The sequence below is a fragment of the Myotis daubentonii genome, chromosome 3 (assembly GCF_963259705.1).
Source record: "Myotis daubentonii chromosome 3, mMyoDau2.1, whole genome shotgun sequence".
Taxonomy (NCBI): Eukaryota; Metazoa; Chordata; class Mammalia; order Chiroptera; family Vespertilionidae; genus Myotis; species Myotis daubentonii.
This window is the reverse complement of record NC_081842.1, coordinates 112,131,032-112,154,240: the sequence shown is the minus strand read 5'-3', so window position 1 is coordinate 112,154,240 and position 23,209 is coordinate 112,131,032.

Sequence of the window (23,209 nt, the reverse complement as noted above, 5' to 3'; positions counted from 1 at the left end):
CCTGATGGTTGCTACCATACTTCAATGAGACAGCAGAAGATATTTTGACTCAGCAATTAGCTTATGAAAATGCAAATGCTGATTGTAAGAAATGTTTAATACCTCTAAGAAAAAATAGTACCATTACCGAAATGATTTGAGCATGTCATAATGTAGGGTCAGGCATTTTTCAGGCAAGCTTACTAGCTGCTGCAATTACAAGAAGAAGCAAATTATGTTTCAATTGTGGACAACAAGGACATTTTAAAAAGGAATGTAAGCAACCAAAAAATGATGCTCAGGGAGAAGGCATAAACATTCCGCCTCCCAACTCAGGTAATGCAGGTCTATGTCCCAGATGTAAGAAGGGGAGTCATTGGGCCAATCAATGTAGATCTAAATTTCATAGAAATGGCCAGCCATTAAATCAAGACATAGGAAATGGCCAGCCACAGGAAAACGGCCTGAGGGGCTCCCCTCAGCCCCGTTGTTAAATAAGGGGAAGTTCCACCCTGCCAGAGCCACAATAGATTACCTCCTTCAAGTCACTCCAGAAAGAAATGTTAACTTTGATCTTAATAGCACAATAACAATCACCCTGATCCCCGATATGGCTAGACAAGTTGTTCCTACAGGAATTTGGGGACCTGTGCCACCAGGTTTAATCCTAGGAAAGAGTGAAAATACGCTAAAAGGACTGTTTTTCTTGGAGTCATAGATTCAGAATATAAGGGAGAAATCAAAGTAATTTTAGAATGCAAACATATTATGCAAATTATTCCAGGACAAAAAAATTGCTCAGCTCTTGCTTTTACCTTATATTCAGCAAGGTGAAGTTATAAATAGGAGGAGAAGGACACAGGATTTGGAAGCACAGATATATATTGGATACAGGAAATTAGCAAAACCCGTCCTATGATTAATCTAAAATAGAGGGAAAAATGTTTAAAGGTCTAGTAGACACTGGAGCAGATACTAGTGTCATCAGTCAAGAATTGTGGCCTCCAAGTTGGTCCATGGTAGAAGCTATGGGCTCTATCACAGGTGTTGGAATTCCTGATAACACACAACGCAGCGCTGCAGTGTTAAAGTGGAAAGATGAGGAAGGACAAACAGGATGGTTTCAGCCTTATATTGTCTCTGGAATTGCAGTCAACTTATGGGAATGAGACATTTTAGAAGGTTTATAAGCTTGTATTATTACTGGCAAAAGACAACAGTTAATAACTCAGATATTATATCAAGCTGGTCAAGGTTTAGGAAAAGATAATCAGGAGATTAAAGAACCCATTTAGGCCAAAGAAAACACAGGAAAACAAGAATTAGAATATCAGCCTTTTTAGGAGTGGTCACTGCTCAATCTCCTCACCCTCATGCTGAGCCTATACAATGGAAAGATAATATGCCTATATGGGTGAATCAGTGGCCATTAACCAAGGAGAAATTAAATGAAATAAGAAAAGATTGCCTTAAAACCTTAAATGACTTTCAAAAATTATTAGGGGATATTAATTGGTTAAGACCTTATCTAAAAATCTCTACAGGAGAAATGACAAATTTATTTAATATACTTAGAGGTGCCTCTAATCTTTCCTCACCCCGAGTATTGACAGATGAAGCTAGAAATGAGTTACAAAGAATTGAGCAGGCAATCTCCTTAGCCCAAGTGGTACGAGTACTGCCTGAATTGCCTTTATTGGGACAGATTAATCCTACTGCAAATAGTCCACTGGAGTCATCTTCCAAAATAAAAACTCTCTTGCTATTATTGAATGGGTCCCTCTAGGTCAGGGGTGGGCAAACTTTTTGACTCGAGGGCCACAATGGGTTCTTAAACTGGACCGGAGGGCCGGAACAAAAGCATGGAGGGAGTGTTTGTGTGAACTACTATAAATGCAAAGTAAACATCATTACATAAAAGGGTACGTCTTTTTTTTTTTTTAGTTTTATTCATTTCAAACAGGCCGGATCCGGCCCGCGGGCCATAGTTTGCCCACGGCTGATCTAGGTCATCAATCCTCTAAAACTGCAGTTACATATATATAGAGCTTATGGCTCAATTAATATTTCAGCTTAGAAAACGCTGCAGACAGCTTAGAGGCCAAGAACCCCGATGTATTTACCTTCCCCTTACTGGGAAGCAATTAGAAATGTTATTTCAGACTGATTTAAATTGGTAAATTGGACTGAGTGGATATTCAGGGAATCTTAGTTGTCACCTACTAAAAGACAAATTGTTACAATTTTTATATTACACTCTTATTATTATACCAAAAAATACTAGACAGGAACCTATTCCTGAAGCATTAACTGTTTTTATTGATGGATCATCAAATGGCAAAGCTGCTTATCATACAATGAATTTAGACCGAGTTATCCAAACTAGTCATACTTCTGTACAAAGAATTGAGTTAGAAGCTATTAAGGCTGCATTACAAGAATTGCAGGAATCTCTTAATATTATCTCTGATTCTTTTTATGCTGCAGGTTTATTAAATAGAATTGAAACTGCTCGTTTAAAATGTCTCAGTGACCAAAGTTTGTTTTTACTATTTAAATAAGTTCAGCAGATTGTGCAACAAAGACAATATCCTTTCTATATTACTCACATAAGGGCTCACAGTTTATTACCTGGCCCTTTGGCAAAAGGAAATGCACATGCTGATCAATTGGTAGCTTTATTAAAACAGGCCTCAGAATCTCATCAGCTTTTACATCAGCCTGCCAAAATGTTGTCTAGACAATTTTCAATCTCTCCAGCAGGCAAAACAGATTCTCAGAGAATGTCCCACTTGCATGTTACATCTACTTCAAGGGCCTAACACAGGAGTCAACCCTAGAGGTTTGCTAAGGGACCATATCTAGCAAATGGATGTGACACATTATACTTCCTTTGGATGCCTTGGGGCATTGCATGTCTCTGTAGACACCTTTTCAAAAGTCCTTTGGGCTACTGCATCTACAGGGGAGACAGCAAAACAGGTTATTAATCATTGCCTAGCTGCTTTTGCCATCATGGGAATTCCAAAAATTATTAAAACTGATAATGGGCCTGCTTACACAAGCTGTCATTTCCAACAATTTTGTAAAAAGTGGAAAATTCAGCACATTACAGGAATACCATATAATTCCCAAGGACAGGCCATTATTGAATGACAGCATCAGTGGCTAAAACCCCAACTTGAAAAACAAAAATGGGGGATAATGATGGAGAAATTACCTGTGGGAAGGCTGCACCAAGCCTTAATTACCTTAAATTTTTTCACTTGTGATGCTAATGGCAAGACACCCATGGAGTTACACTGGTGTCAAAATAAAACAAAGGAAAATGGTCTAGTTAAATGGAAAGATTCTGAATGTGGCTTATGGAAGGGACCCGATCCATTATTAACCTTTGGTTGAGGGTATTCTTGTATATTTCCAGAAAATTTCTCCAAACCTGTGTGGATTCCTGCTAGAAATATTAAACTGCAACATGGATCCAAGAGAGGAACTAGCCAGATTAATGAGGACCTTGCGCCTGGAGCCAAACCATGCAGCTGTAGACAATCGGCTACCCCAGCCACAAACAGCAGCCCCAGGCAACACACTGAAGATAAGGAGTGGAAGAAGAACATGGCAGACGATGAACAGCCCAGAGATGACTTGGGGAGTGATAAAGAAGATGGTCCAGAAAGCTGAATGAATTTGCGAAGAGACCAGAACCCCAAGAACACCTGAAAATGTCTTTCTTGTCATGCTGGCAGTAACCAGCTCTGTGGTAATTTCACCAATGGCTAATGGGGATGTCCTCCCTGGGTAAAATCCCTTATATGGACTGATCCCCTGCCTAGTATAATAAATATATGGGCAAAGTATAATTACCTGGGTGTGCCCACCCGGCTTCCCTTTTTTATATGACACAAGAATCAAACTACTGCTCCTTTGTGTGTAGAATTAAAGCTGGCTAACATCACACCAAAGGAAGGGGAAGTGAAAACCTAATTAATTACTATCACTGCTTCTGGGAGAGTTCAAAAAAAAATTAACATTACTAAGACCTCCCCCCATTAAGCCATTATGTAAAAAATCTTATGAATGGCACCTACTAGCAGCAAACTTGAGAACAGGTTTTTCTTTGGTGGATTGAAGCCCCTATGGGTCTGCATAAAGTAATAATCAATGGAAATCAGCTGCTGCAATTGCACCAGTAAAATGATATAGTTTAAAATAATAACTTCAATGAAAAATCATCTTCTTCATGCTTACAGTAAAAATAACACCAACCTTGATATTTTAAAATTACAGCAACATCCTATTTAACAATAGAAAAACATGGTAATTGACCGTACCTTCACTATGCCTCCTATTGGCTAATCAGCACGATATGCAAATTAACTGCCAACAAAGATGGCGGCTAATTGGCATGCTGCAGGCAGGGCGGGACAGCACGAGCCGCCAGTGCGCCGCCATCCAGGGCAGTCAGGCCCCAGAAGCCCCAGAAGCTGCCTGATATGGTAGTAACTCTATCAGTAAGCATTCTGAAAGTCAGTGGCATAAATGCACCAATTAAAAGACAGATTATGAGGTGAATCAAAAACAAAACCCACTTTAAATATAAAGACACATATAGATTAAAAGTAAATGAATTAAGCTGCAGCCTGTTTTGCTCAGTGGATACAGCATTAGCCCGTGGACTGAAGGGTCCCAGGTTCGATTCCAGTCAAAGGCATGTATCTCAGTTGCTGGCTTGATCCCCAGTCCCTATCAAAGCATGTGCAGGAGGCAACCAATCAATGTGTCTCTCCCTTTCCCTTCACTCTCTCTAAAATTCAATGGAAAAATATCCTTGGGTGAAGATTAACAAAAACAAAGTAAATGGATTAAGAAACATTAAAGAGATTACAAGAAAAATATATTTCAAATTTTGTTAGTTGTATAATGGCTATGTTTAAATTATTAACACCTAAGAAATTGGGTGAAGGGTACATATAATATGCTGCAGTATTTTATAGGGTTTTTTTTTACATGTATGAGATTATTTCAAATTAAAAAATTAAAAAAATAAAAATTAATAAAATATTAATTGAAATATATCTGCATTACATGAAAAATCTCCTAATTGTTTCTAGCATAATTTATTAAATTGTGCTAAAATTTACAAAGGTTCAATTAAAAATATCTTAATTCTAAATGATATAATAGAAAATATATAATAGTACAGTTATAAGCACTTATCTGAAAATAAAAATTTAAAGAAGTGAATTTAAAGAAGGGATTAGCCAAAGAAAATATATGCACAACCCATGGACACAGACAACAGTATGGTGATGGCCAGAGAGAAGTTGGGGGCAAGAGCTGGGTAGAGGGGGCAAAAGGGGGGAAATAGGGACATCCTATATTCTATATAATAATAGACAAACACGGTAATTGACCGTACCTTCGCTATGCCTCCCATTGGCTAACCAGCATGATATGCAAATTAACCACCAACAAAGATGGCGGCTAATTTGCATACTGCAGGCAGGGCAGGACAGCAAAGCCCCCAGCACCAGCCACCATCCCGGGCTGCAGGCCGGCCCCAGAAGCCCCAGAAACTGCCTAGAAGCCAGTGATCGGGGGGAGATGGGAGTCCCCTGCCCAGGCCTGAAACCTCTGGTGGAGGTCATGCCTGGGTAAGAGGCTGATCCTGTGATCGGAGGGTGATGGAGGTCAATGCCTCTGGCCGAGGCATCAGGCCTGGGCGGAGGGCAGAGAAAGCAATCGGAGGGGTCTGGGGATCCCCTGCCCAGGCCTGACGCCTGGGCCAGAGACATCAGGCCTGGGTGGGGGGTTATCCAGCAATTGGAGGGTGATGGGTGTCCCCAGCCCAGGCCTGAAACCTGGACCGGAGGCATCAGGCCTGGGCGGGGGGCGGAGCCACAATTGGAGGGGTCTGGGGGTCCCCTGCCCAGGCCTGATGCCTCTGGCCAAGGCGCCAGGCCTGGGTGGGGGTGGAGACAATGATGGGGAGGAGATGGGGGTCACCTGTCCAAGCCTGAAGCCTGGGCCAGAGGCATCAGGCCTGGGCAGGGGGCTGAGCTGGCAATCAGATGGGTCTGGGGGTCCCCTGCCCAGGCCTGACACCTCTGGGCAAGGGGCCAATCCAGCAATTGGAGGGAGATAGGGGTCGATGCTTCTGGCTGAGGCGTCAGGCCTGGGTGAGGGTGGAGCCGGCGATGGGAGGGAGATAGGGGTCCCCTGCCCAGGCCTGAAGCCTGGGCCAGAGGTGTCAGGCCTGGGCCAGGGGGCCAAGCTGGCAATTGGTGTGAACTACAGAGAAAACACCTTTTCTGACTGCTCATTAGCTAAGCTCCCTGTATGCCACTGATAATATTCTTAGTAACTTACCCAAGTTAATAAGAATCCAAAAAGGTGATCTAGGGTTTTTCACCACACTCCTGGTGAAAAAAAAGAAGGTCTGCTGCTGGAGGGCTAAGAAATGTCATATCCTGCTCTAGCTGGTTTGGCTCAGTGGATAATGCCTTGGCCTGCCAATGGCAGGGTCTGGGTTCAATTCTGACCAAGGGCATGTACCTAGGTTGCAGGCTCCTCCCTGGCCGGGGCCCAGGAAAGGGATCATGCAGGAGGCAACCAATCAAAGTGTTCCTCTCACTTTGATGTTTCTCTCTGTCTTTCCCTTTCTCTTCCACATTCTCTAAAAATCAATGGAAACATATCCTCAGGTGAGGATAAAAAAATAATAAAGAAATTATTATTATATGAAAGACACATCTTGAAAATGCCTAAAGAAAGTTGTCATTTTTTCATGGTGAGGAGACAAGTCCGTGTTGATGAAAAAACCTTGCTGGCTACAGTGACTTGCAGTGGCTGCAGCAGCAGGGTGATGGGGCTGGTGCCTTCCCCTGATCAGCCTGGTCACCTCCCACAAAGGGAGGCCAGACTGCGGCTTAGGCCCACTCCCCAAGGGGAGCAGGGAGTGGGCCTAAGCCGTCATTAGGACATCCTCTGAGGGCTCCCAGTATGTGAGAGGGGGCAGGCTGGGTTGAGGGACACCCCCCCCCCCCGCCCAGTGCACAAATTTCGTGCACCGGGCCCCTAGTAATAATAATAAAAGGCTAATATGCACATTGACTGAACGGCAGAATGACCGGTTGCTATGATGTGCACTGGCCACCAGGGGGCAGATGCTCAATGCAGGAGCTTCCCCATAGTGGTCAGTGCACATCCATATGGGGAGTGGCACTCAGCCAGAAGCTGGCTCATGGCTGGCCAGCACAGTGGTGGTGGCAGGAGCCTCTCCCACCTCCATGGCAGCATTAAGAATGTCCAAGTAATGGTTTAGACCTGATCCCTTGGGGTCCTAAGCCTTTAGTCAGACATCCTCCAAGGGATCCCTGGCTGCCAGAAGGATGTCTGACTACAAGCTTAGGCCTGATCCCCCGGGGAGTGGACCTAAGTCAACAGGTGGACATCCCCCAAGGGGTTCTGGACTGTGAATGGGCACAGGCCCGGCTGAGGGACCCGCCCCAAGTGCACAAATTTTTGTGCACCGGGCCTCTAGTCCTATCTAATAAAAGAGAAACATGCAAATTGACCATAACCCTGACACCCTTCCCATAGGCTAATCAGCATATCCTTATGCAAATTAACTGCCAACCAAGATGGCGGCTGGCAGTCAGGCACTGAAGCGAACAGGAGGCTTGCTTGCTCCAGTGATGGAGGAAGCCAAGGTTCCCCACCTGCCGCTGCCGGCCTCTGAGCTTGCACTCTAAGAAACAATGTTGCAAGTACAGAAGCTAAACAAACTCCAGAAACCTGTTTTCAGCCAGCAGGGCTTCAGCCAGCAGGACCACAGCAGTGTTTCAAACAAACCCAGTACTTGCTTTCAGCAGCCGAGGCCTCAGAGATGCAGCCGAGGTCTCAGAGCTGCAGCCGAGCCTCAGAGCTAAAGCTGGCCCTCAGCTCCAGTGACAGCCATGGAAGGTAAATAAATCCCAGAATAAAAGAAAAAAGAAAAAAAGGAGAGATTGGGAGCTTCAGTTGCCCGCCAGCCTGAAAACGGCCCTCAGCCCCTCACCCAGACTGGCCAGGAACCCCAGTGGGGACCCGCACCCTGAAGGGGGTGTGACCAGCTGCAAACAGCCATAATCCCCTCATCCAGACTGGCCAGGCACCCCAGTGGAGACCTGCACCCTGAAGGGGGTGTGACCAGCTGCAAACAGCCATCATCCCCTCACCCAGACTGGCCAGGCACCCCAGTGGGGACTCGCACCCTGAAGCAACAAAGTGGTGGCTAATTTGTATACTGAAGGTGGGCGGCAGTGTGCAAGGCTGTCCACAGTCCCGGAACCCAGATCTGTGACCCTGCCAGGTGGGGGGCAGCACGGGAGGCTATCTGCAGTCCGGGACCGGATCTGTGATCCTGCCTGGTGGGGGATCAGCGCTTGAGGCTGTCCACGGTCCCGGGATCCGGATCCGTGACCCCTCCCGGCGGGGCGGCAGCTCGCACAGGGGTGGATTGGCTGGGGTTGAGCCCTACTCACTCTGGGCAGGTGAGCAGCACAGAGAGCCTCTGGACAGGGGAGACAGGCTGGCGGAGGGTGGTCTGTACTCCCCACATGGCGGTGGTGACAGCTGTGAGCGCGCCAAGCAGAGCCTGCAGGCTGAGCTGAAGTAGCGCCTGCAGGCCATCAGCGCCCAGGAGTGGCTGCGCAAGATCTGCCTCCTGGCCCAGAAGGTGCAGGATCGCAGGGACAGCCACCGTGGTAGGCCAGATTGACGTCTTCCTCCTGGCCACACCACGGGGGTTTGCAGATTTGCAAAGCCAGAGGCCTCTGGTGTGCACATCCCCCCCTGGCATGCAAACATCCCCCAGCACACTGTCACCCTCCCACGCCTGCAACAGTTGCAAACCAAGGCATGCACAAGTTCCCCCCACCTCTCCACCGCACTTCCGTCCACCCAGCATGCCTAACACCCCCACAGGATGTGCACACATCCCCTCTGATGCGCTCACGTCCTTTGGAGAGAGAGGGTGGAGTGGTGATGCCCTGTTCCCACAGAGGTCAGTGCAGCTACGAGATCACCTCTGGGGGGTTAATGCAGGTGCTGAGGCAGGAGCAGGTGCAGATAGACACACCTGGTCAGCACAGGCAGTCCTCGCTGAGGTTCCTTCGGTCAGCGTTCAAGATCAAGAACCGAGAGGCAGAGAGGAATTCCGTCCTCTCAGTGAAACAGTGGGATAGTCGGGGTGACTGCAGAGGAGGAATGTACATTTTGGGTGCCAGCACCCATGAGCAAAGGCTGCCCTGACTGAGCCTCGCTTGCTTGGGGCCTAGCTCACTCCTGCCGGGCAGCAGGTGACAGGACGTGCTTTTCTGAATTAATGAGAGAAAATGTTGATTCACATGCTGCCCACGAAGGCGGAAAGTGAAGTGGGGAGACATGTGGGGAGTGAGTGAGGTTCCCTGTCTGGGGATTCCAAATCTGCTGTTGGTTTCTTTCACTGCTGATTAGAGATATACAGGGTGTCCCCCCAAACTGTATACACACTTTGAATACCTACTAATTCCAATGGTTTTAAGCATAAGAAAGAAACAACAATGGAGCTGTTATCTGTTAAAAGTGTGGGCACAAACAGGTAGTTGGACATTCCCTGAGGGGTCTCAGATTGGAGAGGGTGAAGGCCAGACTGAGGGGCCCCTTCCACCCCCCCACCCCAGTGCATGAATTTCATGCACCGTGCTCGTGCTACTAGTCCTATTAAAAGAGAAGCAGGCAAATTAACTATCCCTCTGCTATGCTCAAGCCACGCCCATTGGCCAATCAGGAGCGGGTATGCAAATTAACCCAACTAAGGTGGTGGTGGCCATGGAGCTGGAGAGAGAAGGAGGCTTAGGTTGGTTCCCCCAGTAATGGAAGAAGCCAAGCTTCCCGCCTGCTCTGGCTGGCCCTCAGCTCTGTTCAAGGCTACAAAGTTTCAATTGTAGAAGATAAATAAATCCCGGATACCTGCTTCCAGCCTGCTGTGGCCTTCGCTCAAGGAGGGCCTGGGAACCAGGGCAACCCAGGCTTCCAGCCGGACCTGGGCTCTGCTCAAGGCTACAAAGTTTCAATTATAGAAGATAAATAAATCCCAGAAAAAAAAGAAGAGGCTGGGAGCATGGGTCACTGGGGGTTGTGGCCAGCCTGAAAATGGCCATCAGCCCCTCACCCAGGCTGGCCACACTCCCATGGGGTGAGAGTCCCTGCTGGGTGGCTTGGCCAGCCTGAAAACAGCTCTCAGCCCCTCACCCAGGCTGGCCAGGCACCCCAGCAGGACTCCCCCAATCTGAAGGAGCTGTGGGCTGCCTGAAAATGGTCCTCAGCCCCTCACCCAGGCTGGCCACACTCCCATGGGGTGAGAGTCCCCACTGGGTGGCTTGGCCAGACTGAAAACAGCCCTCAGCCCCTCACCCAGGCTGGCCAGGCACCCCAGCAGGACCCCCCTCCCTGAAGGGGGTGTGGCCAGTCTGGAAACGTCCCTCAGCACCTCACCCAGGCTAGCCAGGCACCTAAGTGGGACCCCCACCCTGATCCGAGGCACCCTTCAGGTCAAACCAGCTGGCCCCCACCCATGCCCCAGGCCTCTATCCTATATAATAAAAGGGTAATATGCAAATTGACCCTAACAGCAGAAAGACTGGGAATGACTGGTCACTATGACACACACGGACCAGTAGGGGGCAGATGCTTAATGCAGGATCTGCCCCTGGGTGTTCAGTGCTCTCCCAAAGGGGGCACTCTGCTCAGCCACAAGCCAGGCTGATGGCTGCCAGCATGGCGGTGGTGGCGGGAGCCTCTCCCTCCTCCTCAGCAGTGCTAAGGATGTCTGACTGCAGCTTAGGTCTGCTCCCTGCTGGCAAGTGGACATCCTCCGAGGGTCCCCCGGGCTGCCAGAGGGATGTCTGACTGGCAGCTTAGGCCTGATCCTCTGGAGAGCAGGCCTAAGCCAGCAGGTTGGACAACCCCCGTGGGGTCCCAGACTGTGAGAGGGCACAGGCCAGGCTGAGGGACCCACCCCAAGTGCACAAATTTTTGTGCACCGGGCCTCTAGTATTATATAATTATTCCAGGCAAACTGAAAAATCTAATTCCTTAGATGCCTGGCAGCAATTTAAAGAAAGAATTTGCTCCTTTACTTTTGCCTTTTAGCATAGCCACTATTACCTGTCTCATTCTTGTTCTTATTTATTTAATTTTAGTCTGCAGATGCGGAATAAAAATTTTAAAAGAATTGAAACTCTGCAAGTGACATATCAACCTCTATTAAGAATTTGAAGAAGGGGGAATTGCTGGAGGCCTAGACCAGCAGTAATTGATATAAATGTGAGGAGTCTGGCAGAAGGCTGACCAGGACTCCTTTTGATATTCACAGGGTGAATATCTACATTTTATTACCTGCTGCTAACTCAATGGCCTAAAGCAAACTCCCCCCAAACCTGATAATCTTACTGTTTACTAAACATTACCATTGATATGTCTGTTTGCATTCCTAAAGGCAATTGTGTACTCTAGCTAATAAAAGCAGCTGGGAAAGGAGCAACAGAGAGAACTTGACTTCTATAGTTGAGTTGTCCTCTGGTTTCCCCAGTATTCAAAATAATATTTCCTCTTGTGTATCATTTGTGAGTCAGGGCTTCCTCCAAGTCTTTGAATCCTCAAAAGCCACGCTGGCCATGGACTCTCACAGAATAGCTCTGGGACAGGAAAACACTCCTATCATATTCCCTGAAAATGAAACAGCACTTACCCTACCTAAAGCCCTGTCAAAAAGAGACTTTTGAGTGATTAAGATTGATAGCTGAGAACCAAGATGGCGGCATAGGTTAACGCCGGAGTTTCCTGCTTTGAACAATTACTTCAAAAGTGAAACTAAAACACGGAACGGACATCACCCAGAACCACAGGAACGCTGGCTGAGTGGAAGTCCTACAACTAGGAGGAAAGAGAAACGCACACGGACACTCAGAGGAGGCGCAGTGGTGAAGTCAAATTCTGAGGTGTGGAGTGCGCGGAGCGGGCTGGAGGCGGAGGGCGCGGTTGACGTTTTCAATCGGGAGGGAGTCGCAGACTCTGAGCTCCAGATACGGGCGAGTCTTTAGGGACCCAGACTCAAACGGGAGAAGCGGGACTGTCTGGCTTCGGTCAGAGCGAGTGCAGCTTTCTCTCCCAGCTTTGCAGCGGGTGCTGGGACTCAGAGAGGCAGAGCCCCTGGGGACAGGACTGAGAGCCCCCATAACTGCTCTCTCCGGCCCACCCTGTTGATCCTGTGCGACCCGCCCCGCCCAAGCCCTGCACAGAGGCATTTGCCGGATAGCCTCAGGCAAAGGCTAGATTAGCACCTCCCTAGAGGACAGAAGTTCTCTCACTGCTGACACAGCTGATTCTCATAGCCACTTGGCCTGGAGGTCAAACCCTCCCTGGAATTAGCTACAACAATCAAGATATAACTATAAGACTTCGAACAAAGACCACTAGGGGGTGCACCAAGGAAGCATAACAAAATGCGGAGACAAAGAAACAGGACAAAATTGTCAATGGAAGATATAGAGTTCAGAACCACACTTTTAAGGTCTCTCAAGAACTGTTTAGAAGCTGCCGATAAACTTAATGAGATCTACACGAAAACTAATAAGACCCTCGATCTTATATTGGGGAACCAACTAGAAATTAAGCATACACGGACTGAAATAACGAATATTATACAGACGCCCGACAGCAGACCAGAGGAGCGCAAGAATCAAGTCAATGATTTGAAATGCGAGGAAGCAAAAAACATCCAACCGGAAAAGCAAAATGAAAAAAGAATCCAAAAATGCGAGGATAGTGTAAGGAGCCTCTGGGACAGCTTCAAGCATACCAACATCAGAATTATAGGGGTGCCAGAAGATGAGAGAGAGCAAGATATTGAAAACCTATTTGAAGAAATAATGACAGAAAACTTCCCCCACCTGGTGAAAGAAATGGACTTACAGGTCCAAGAAGCGCGGAGAACCCCAAACAAAAGGAATCCAAAGAGGACCACACCAAGACACATCATAATTAAAATGCCAAGAGCAAAAGACAAAGAGAGAATCTTAAAAACAGCAAGAGAAAGAAACTCAGTTACCTACAAGGGAATACCCATACGACTGTCAGCTGATTTCTCAACAGAAACTTTGCAGGCCAGAAGGGAGTGGTAAGAAATATTCAAAGTGATGAATACCAAGAACCTACAACCAAGATTACTTTATCCAGCAAAGCTATCATTCAGAATTGAAGGTCAGATAAAGAGCTTCACAGATAAGGAAAAGCTAAAGGAGTTCATCACCACCAAACCAGGATTATATGAAATGCTGAAAGGTATCCTTTAAGAAGAGGAAGAGGAAGAAAAAGGTAAAGATACAAATTATGAACAACAAATATGCATCTATCAACAAGTGAATCTAAGAATCAAGTGAATAAATAATCTGATGAACAGAATGAACTGGTGATTATAATAGAATCAGGGACATAGAAAGGGAATGGACTGACTATTCTTGGGGGGGAAAGGGGTGTGGGAGATGTGGGAAGAGACTGGACAAAAACCGTGCACCTATGGATGAGGACAGTGGGTGGGGAGTGAGGGCAGAGGGTGGGGCGGGAACTGGGAGGAGGGGAGTTATGGGGGGGGAAAAAAAGAGGAACAAATGTAATAATCTGAACAATAAAGATTTAATTAAAAAAAAAAAGATTGATAGCTGTCTGACAGGCAAAGGTGGGCAGTGGTGGAACCCCAGGAATCAGGGGAAGTGTGCTGAACCAGCCCTGGGCCACAGGCAGCTAACAAATCTACTCTAGAGTGCAGATTGGCCCCTCCTGCTTGCAGCCAAGGCCTGAAGAGACAGAAGTGTTGGACTGGTGGATCACTTGGAGCTTCAACAGGATGCTAAAAGCCAAAAGACAGTGCCTGACAGTGGTTAGCACCTAAGTGGTTAGCATCTAACAAGAAACCCAGAATTGGCAGACAGAACAGAAGAATGGGGTCCTAAGCCAGCTCCCATGGAGCATTAAAACTTGGATGAAATTAACACTTCACTTTTTTTGCACCTTTTTCTTCCTCCCTTCTCTTTTTTCCTCCCATTTTTCTTGTCCTTTCTCCTTTTTAGTTTTTCTCTTTACTTTCTCTTTTCTCCCTTTTAAAATGGATCTTCTTCATCTAGCTGCTTAGTTTTTTTATTATTATATTTTGTTAATTCTCACCCAAGGATATTTTTTCATTGATTTTTATGGAGAGTGGAAGAGAGAGGGAAAGAGAGAGAAACATCAATGTGAGAGAAACACATCAGTTGGTTGCCTCCTGCATGTGCTCTGACCAGGGCCTGGGCCGAGGCAGAGCCAGCAACCAAGGTACGTGCCCTTTACTGAAATGGAACCCAGAACCTTTGGTCCGCAGGCTAATATTCTATCCACTGAGCCAAACTGTCTAGAGCTATCTAGCTGCTTTATTGATTTGTTATTATTCTATCCTCTGTTGTTTTGTTCATATATCTAATTTTCATCTTCCCTGCTACTACTCAATTTTCCTTTCTCTTTTGCTGTGTCCCATAGAGTTTGGGTTGTTGCATTTTCATTTTCGTCTCAAGGTATTTTTTTATTTATTCCTTGATCTCATTGTTAATCTCGTTGTTAGTAGAATGTTATTTAGCTTTCACATGGTTGTATATTTTTCAGTTTTCCTTTTGTAATTGATTTTTAGTTTCATACCAATTTGATAGGAGATTCTTGATATAATTTCAATCTTTTAAAATATATTGACACTTGTGGTCTATCCTAGAAAATGTTCTATTTGAACTTGACAGGTTTGTATATTTGGCTGCTTTTTGGTTCAATGTACTAAAAAAATATCTGTTATGATGTGGCATTTAAGGCCAATGTTTCCTTCTTTATTTTCTGCCGAGCTGATCTATCCATTGATGTCAATAGGCTATTAAAGTATCCTACTATGAATGTATCACTGTTGACTTTTCCCTATATACCTATCAGCTTTATATATTTAAAAAGTGCTCCTAAACCAGGTGCATAGATGTTTATGATTATTATATTTCTTTGTCTTTGGTTACAGCCTTTTTCTTTCTTTATTTTTAAAACTATATTGTTGAAAGTATTACATAGGTCCTTTTTCACCCACTAACCTCTTCCAGACTCCTCCTGTCTTCCCACCCACCCCAGACCCTCACCACCCCATTGTCTGTATCTACAGGTTTATGCATATATGCATTGAAGATCATTGGTTGAAATCTTCCCACCCACTCTCCCCTGTCTTCGTATGAGGTTCAACATTTTGTTCATGATTCTATGACTCTGGGTCTGTTTTTGATCATCAGTTTATTTGGTACATTATATTCCACATATGAGTGAGATCATGTGATACTTATCTTATTCTGACTGGCTTTTTCTGCATCAATTGATATGATCATGAGATATTTGTCTTGCAGTCTATTTATGTGTTGTATCACTTTTATTGATTTGTGAATATGGTACCAGCCTTGCATCCCCAGTTTGCTAAAATTTTGCTGAGGATTTTAATATCTATGTTCATCAGAGATATTGGCCTGTAGTTTTCTTTCTTTGTCATGGCTTTATCTGGTTTTGGAATTAGTTTGATTCTGGCCTCATAGGAAGAGCATTGGCAAATATGTTCTCCCATGCAGTGGGCTTTCTCATTGTTTTGTGGATTGTTTCTTTTGCTGTGCAGAAGCATTTTATTTTGATGTAGTCCAATTTGTTTATTTTCTCCTTAGTCTCCATTGTCCTAGGAGCTGTGTCAGTAAAGATATTGCTATATCATATGTCAGCTATTTTGCTGCCTATGGAGTCTTGTAGGATTTTTATGGTTTCCCATCTTATGTTTAAGCCACTTTGAGTTTGTTTTTGTGTATAGTGTAAGTTGGTGATCTAGCTTCATTTTTTTTGCATGTATCTGACCAAATTTCCTAGCACCATTTATTGAAGAGACTATCTTGACTCTATTGTATGCTCTTGCCTCCTCTGTCTAATATTAATTGAGCATAATGGCTTGGGTCTATTTCGGGGTTCTCTGTTCTGTTTCATTGGTCTATATATCTGATCTTGGACTAGTACCAGGCAGTTTTGAGAACTGTGGCTTGGTAATATAGTTTGATATATGGCATTGTGATCCCTCCAACTTTGTTTTTCTTTCTCAGGATTCCTTTGGCTATTCGGGGTCTTATTTTATTCCAGATGAATTATTGCAGAGTTTGGAGATCTTTGAAATATGCCGTTGGTATTTTAATGGATATTGCATTGAATCTGTAGATTGCTTTGGATAGTATGGACATTTTAATTCTACCAATCCATGAACATGGTATGTTCTTCCATTTGTTTATGTCTTCCTCTACCTCTTTTTAAAATATCCTGTAGTTTTCCAAGTACACGTCTTTTACCTTCTTAGTTATGTTTACTCGTGGGTATCTTAATTTTTTTGGTGCAATGGTAAATGGGATTTTTTTTTGTTTGTTTTTCTTTCTGTGAGTTCATTATTGGTGTATAAAAAAAGTCATAGATTTCTTGGTATTAATTATGTATCCTGCTATATTGGCAAATTCATTTATTAGGTATAGTAGTTTTTGATGGAGTCTTTGGGGTTTTCTATGTACAGTATCATGTCATCTGCAAATAAGGACAGTTTTACTTCTTCTTTTCCAATCTGGATGCCTTTTATTTCTTTTTCTTGTCTGACCGCTATGGCTAGCACTTCCAGTACTATATTGAATAGGAGTGGTGAAAGTCGGCAGTCCTATCTTGTTCCTGTTCTAAAGGGGAATAGATTTAATTTTTGCCCATTGAGTATGATGTTGGCTGTAGGTTTGTCATATAAGGCTTTTATTATGTTGAGGGATGATCCCTCTATTCCCACTTTGCTGAGAGTTTTTATCAAGAACGGGTGTTGGATTTTGTCAAATGCTTTTTTTTTTTGCATCAATTGGTATGATTATGTGATTTTTATCTCTCAATTTGTTTATGTGATGTATTACATTTATTGATTTGTGGGTATTGTACCGTTCTTGCATCCCTGGAATAAATCCCATTTGGTCATGATGTATGATATTTTTAATGTAATGCTGGATCCAATTTGCTAGAATTTTGTTGAGGACTTTAGCATCTATGTTCATCAAGGATATTGGCCTTTAGTTCTCTTTCTTTATAGTGTCTTTATCTGGTTTTGGAAATAGGGTAATGCTGGCTTCATAGAAAGAGCTTGGAAATGTGCCTTCTCGAATTTTTTGGAATAGTCTGAGGAGGATAGGTTTTATTTCTTCTTTGAAGGCTTGGTAGAACTCTCCTGTAAAGCCATCCGGACCAGGGCTTTTGCTTGCTAGATTTTTGATCACTGCTTCAATTTCTTCGTTGGTTATAGGCCTATTCAGGTTTTTTAACTCTTCCTGATTGAGTTTTGGGAGCTTGTAATTTTCTAAAAATTTGTCCATTTCAACTAGGTTTTCTATTTTGTTGGAATAGTGTTGTTCTTAGTATTTTTTTTTCCATAATCCTTTGTATTTCTGTGGGATTGGTTGTTACCTCACCTCTTTCATTTCTGATTTTGTTTATTTGGGTCCTCTCTCTTTGTTTCTTGGTGAGCTCCGCTAGAGGTTCATCAATCTTGTTTATCCTTTCTAAGAACCAGCTCTTGGTTTGTTGATCTTTTGTACTGAGTTTTTGGTCTGTATGTTGTTTATTTCTGTTCTGGTCATTGTTATTTTCTTCCTTCTGCTTATGCTGGGCTTTTATTGTTGAGATCTTTCTAACTCTTTGAGTTGTAGGGGTAGATAATTTATTACCATTTTTATTTTTATTTTTTTTTTTATTTTTGAGGTACGCCTTTCAAACTATGAACTTTCCTCTCAGGACTGCTTTCATCGTGTCCCATAGATTTTGGATTGTTGTATTTTCATTGTTGTTTGTGGCCAAGCTTCTTTTTTTTTATTTCCTCTTTGATCTCTTTAGTAACCCAATCATTGTTTAATAGCATGATATTTAGCCACCAGGTGTTTGATTTTTTTCATTGTTTATATTGTAGTTGATTTCTAACTTTTATGACATTGTGATCTGAGAAGATGCTTGATATGATTTCTATCTTCTTGAATTTGAAGAGTCTTTGCCTGTGTCCCAATATGTGGTCTATCTTTGAAAATGTCCCATGTGCACTTGAGAAAAATGTATATTCTGTAGCTTTGCAGTGAAATGTTCTGAAGATGTCAATTAAGTCCACCTGATCTAGTGAGTCATTTAGGATTGCTGTTTCTTTTCTGATTTTTTGTTTAGAGAATTTATCCAGTGGTGTTAGTGGGGTATTAAAGTCCCCTACCATGACTGTATTGTTGTCAATCTCTCCCTTGATATCTTCCAGCAGGTTTTTTTTTTAATGTATTTGGGTGCTCCTATATTGGGTGCATATATGTTTACCAGAGTTATATCTTCTTGTTGAATTGTTCCCTTTAGTATTATGAAGTGGCCTTCCTTATCTCTTGTTATGGCCTTCACTGTGAGGTCTAATTTGTCAGATATAAGTATTGCTACCCCAGCTATTTTTTTCATATCCATTTGCCTTAAAAACCTTTTTCTATCCCTTCACCATCAGTCTGTGTGAATCCTTTGTTCTGAGGTCGGTCTCCTGTAGACAGCAGATATATGGGTCAGGTTTCTTATCCATTCAGCAACCCTATGTCTTTTTGATTAGGGCCTTTAATCCATTTACATTTAAAATTATTATTGATAGGCATTTGTTTGTTGCCATTTTTATTCTTTATGCCTGTGTTCCCTTCCTATTTCTTCTTTTTACAGCAGACCCTTTAGCATTTCTTGCATTGCTGATTTGGTGGTAATAAACTCCCTTAGTGTTCTTATGTCTATGAAGGTCCTGATTTCACCCTCAACTTTGATTGCTAGCATTGCTGCATATCGTATTCTTGGATTCAGACCCTTGCTTTGCATAACTTTGTGTATTTCATTCCATTCACTTCTGGACTGATGTGCTTCTGTCGAGAAATCATTTGATAGTCTGATCATAGCTCCCTTGTCAGTAACTTTCTGTCTCTCTTTGGCAGCCTTTAAGATTCTTATTTTGTTATTGGTAAGATTTTTGTTATCTGTGAGCTTTTTGGACTTATGTGAGTTTTTTTCTGTCCAATATCAGGTAATTTTTCTGTAATTATTTCTTCAAACAGGTTTTCTATTCTTTGCTCAATTTCTTCTTTTTCTGGCACCCCTATTATGCAGATATTGTTTTGTTTCATGCTGCCCCAAAGTTCCCTTAGGCCAGCTGTGGGCAAACTACAGCCCGTGGGCCGGATCCGGCCCATTTGAAATGAATAAAACTATTGAAAAAAAGACCGTACCCTTTTATGTAATGATGTTTACTTTGAATTTATATTAGTTCACACAAACACTCCATCCATGCTTTTGTTCCGGCCCTCCGGTCCAGTTTAAGAACCCATTGTGGCCCTCGAGTCAAAAAGTTTGCCCACCCCTGCCTTAGGCTCTCCTCCTGTTTTTTTTTAAGTGTGTGTTTTTTTTTCCAGTTGCTGCTCTACTTGGTTATTTTTTTCCTGCCTTGTCTTCTAGCTCACTGATGTGGTCCTCCGCTTCTTCTAGTCTACTGTTGATGCTTTCTATTGTGTTCTTTATTGCAGTGATATATTCTTCATTTCTTCTTGGTTCTTCTTCATTTCCTCTTGATTCTTACAAATATTGTTGAATTTGTCTTCCATCCTTTTCAGCATCCTAATTACCATTGCTCTGAATTCCTTCTCTAACAAATTGGTTGCCTCCATTTCATTTACTTCCTTTTCTAGTGATTCCTCCTTTTCTTTCATATGGGGCTATTTCTTTGTCTCCCCATCTTCGCTCTTCTCAGGGTGTTTGGTTATGTAGCTCTCTCTCTCCTGCAGTTACTGAAGGGCATAAAATACAACATGACAAGGCACAAGACATAGGCTGCCAAACACAAATGTATTCATGATACCAATAACCGCAAATAAATGTGACCACCAGAGAAAAGAGAATTAGGGGAGAGAAATGAGTGAAAAAATGATATTGAGAAAAGGAAATAATGTAAGAGAGAAAAGAAAGAGAAGAAAAAGAAAGGAAAAATATATGTATATTGGGAGAAAACCACAACTAATCCAAAAAATGCAAATAACAAACACTCAGAGAAGAATGCAAACAACAACTAATTCAAAAAATTCAAACAACAAACACCCAAATAAGAAACACCCAGATGAATCTGAAGAGGCAGAGCTCATTTATAGAAGGTAAGGTCAAGGAATTGAATGAATGGGGAAATTTCCATGATTTAGTATATAGTAGGTAGAAAGCGAATAAGTGTATAACAAGAAAAGTAAAAAACAAAATACAAAAAAAGAGAAAAAAATAAATAAAAATATATGTATATTATATATGATATATATATTCTTTCCCCCTTATTTATTCTATCTATGAATTCATCTATTTTTGGAAAAGGAGAATAGAGAGCAGATAGACCTGCATTTGTGATTGGAACTAATTCCACTGTTAGTAGAAGAAGAGAACAAGTGAGGAGAGGAAAAATAGATGCAAAGCAAAAAGAAAAACAAAACAAACAGAAAAAGCAAGCTAACAAACAAACTTCAACAAGAAGACAGAAAGAAAGAAAAAGGAAGAAAAGAAAAAAATGGCTAGTGAAGAGAGAATTGTGCTTGGACTTGGAGTAATGGAGAGGAAATCTATACTAATAAAAGGGTAATATGCTAATTAGACATCTTCTGGATGACCTCTCAGATGTACTTCTGGACAAAGCCATGGTGGCAGGGCTGAGACAGAGGCATTTAGGGGGATAAGGCTGGCAGGGGGGAGCAGTTAGGGGTATCAGGCTGGCAGGGGAACACAGTTAGGGCGATCAGGCCAAGAGGAGAGAGGAGTTAGGGGGATAAGACCAGTATGGGAAATCAGTTAGCGGAATCAAGCCAGCAGGGGAGAGCAGTTAGGGCAGCGGTTCTCAACCTGTGGGTCGTGACCCCTTTGGCGGTTGAATGACCCTTTCACAGGGGTCACCTAAGACCATACTGCATATCAGATATTTACATTACTATTCATAACAGTAGCAACATTACAATTATGAAGTAGCAACGAAAATAATTTTATGGTTGGGTCACAACATGAGGGACTGTATTTAAAGGGCCAAAAGGTTGAGAACCACTGAGTTAGGGGGATCAGGCTGGCAGGGGAGAGTAGTTAGGGCTATCAGGCCAGCAGGCAGGTGAGCGGTTAGGAGCCAGGAGTCCCAGATTGCGAGCAGGATGTCCGACTGCCAATTTAGGGCTTAAACTGGCAGTTGGACATCTCCCAAGGGGGTCCCAGATTGGAGAGGGTGCAGGCCGGGCTGAGGGACCCTCCTCCTGTGCACGAATTTAGTGCTCCGGGCCTCTAGTCAGATATATGAGTAAGACCAATTTTTAACAGGGAGTCAAAGGAAAGGATAGAGAAAAACTAAAGCAGGAAAAGGGTAAGAAAAACAAGACAAAAAAGGGGAAATTGAGAGAGTGTTGGCATAAAGGAAAAATTGAGATATAGTAAAATAATGCTAACATAAAAATAAAAATAAAAATAGAATGTAGAGCACTAATCTAAAAATAAAATAAAGAAAAAATAAAATAAAATGTAAAAAAGCTAAAATAATAGTAATAATTATAAAAATTAAAAATAAAAATATAATAAAAAAGTAAAATAAAGGGAGAAAAATTTTAGTTTCTTATGTAAAAGATAAAAAATAAAAAAGTGAAGTAGTGAAGGTCGTTCACTTCAGTGGGGATTCAATAACCCATGGGTGCTGGTTTAAGACCCCTCTCTACTGTTCTGTCTGGCACGTCTGTTTCCTGTCAGGTAGTCAGCACAGTGTTAAAGTTCCCTGTGGTCCACCGCTCTACTGTGTCATAAGCCACAACCTCTTTTTCAAGCAGGCAGGATCTCTCTGATCACTTTGTTCCTCTGCCTGCCTTCAGTTGTATTTACACAAGACTCACTTTCTGACACAACCCCTGGTGGTGGTGTTTTTGTATTAATTTCTGGGACTAAATGTCCCCTCTACCCAGTGTTTAGATTCTTCTTTCCCTGCCGCACTTAATACTGGGTTGGAGGGACGGACTGACCCAGAGCTGGTTCCCTGCTTGTCTCTCCTCATTCTGATCCCCAGTTTCCACAAAAACAACTTTCCCCTGCAGTCTTGGTGAGTGTTTTTAACTGGAAGATCCTATGTACTGGACTTATCAAGCAAAAGCAAGGAGGGTTTTTTTTTTAACAAAAAGACAAAGGGAACCACGCCGACTCACATCTTTTTTCCCCTGGCACTGTGCAGCCAGTATAGAACTTCAGGCTGCCTTTCGGTGCACAGATTCTCATAGCTGTGGGCTTATATCTAGAGTCGCCTTCTGCCAGCAGCCCTGCGGACCCCCTTCCACCATCAAAGGTTACACTGACCCCAAGGGCCGCAGGTTTGGTGGAGCGCAGTCTCCCACTGAGACTCTAGACTCCACTGCATGCATTTCTCCCTCCAGCCTGGATCCCATATCTTACCTCTGTCTAGGCAATCGATCTCTGACCTTTCTGTCCATGTATTGCCTCACCAGCTGTGTTTAATTTGTCAATTTCAGGTGGGTGTTATTTGATTCAGCTGTTCCTTCTATCTTCTCTGTGAGAAGGCACAGGACCCATCCACATATTTGACAGCCACCTTGACTCCCCTGGACAAACTTTTTAGGTGCCCATGGCCTGAGAGGCTGGAGTCTTGGTGTTTGTGGGTTTGTAGCTGAGGCAGCTGGTCCCTGAGCATTGTGGTTGTAGAGTTCCTGGAGGTATCTGAGGTCTCCCTGGTTGAAGGTAAGGCTGGGGTTCTGATCACAGCTGCTCTCCCCTTCAAGATGATGTGGTCTCTGAGGCAGAGCTGGATGCTCAGCTAGATATTTCAGCAGTAGTAGAGATTGCCCAGCTAGGAGAGCCTGGTCTGCTAGTCTCCAACTGTCCTGTGAATATAACTGTGCCTCACCCACAAATACAGACACTCCCTGCACGTCCATGCACTCTCCTTTCGCTCTGTCACTCACACACTATCTTGCAGTTTGCTGTCCTGTCAGCCACCATCTTCCAGCCTGACCCATTTTATTCTATTTTTTAATTGTTGTATCGCTTAAAGTAT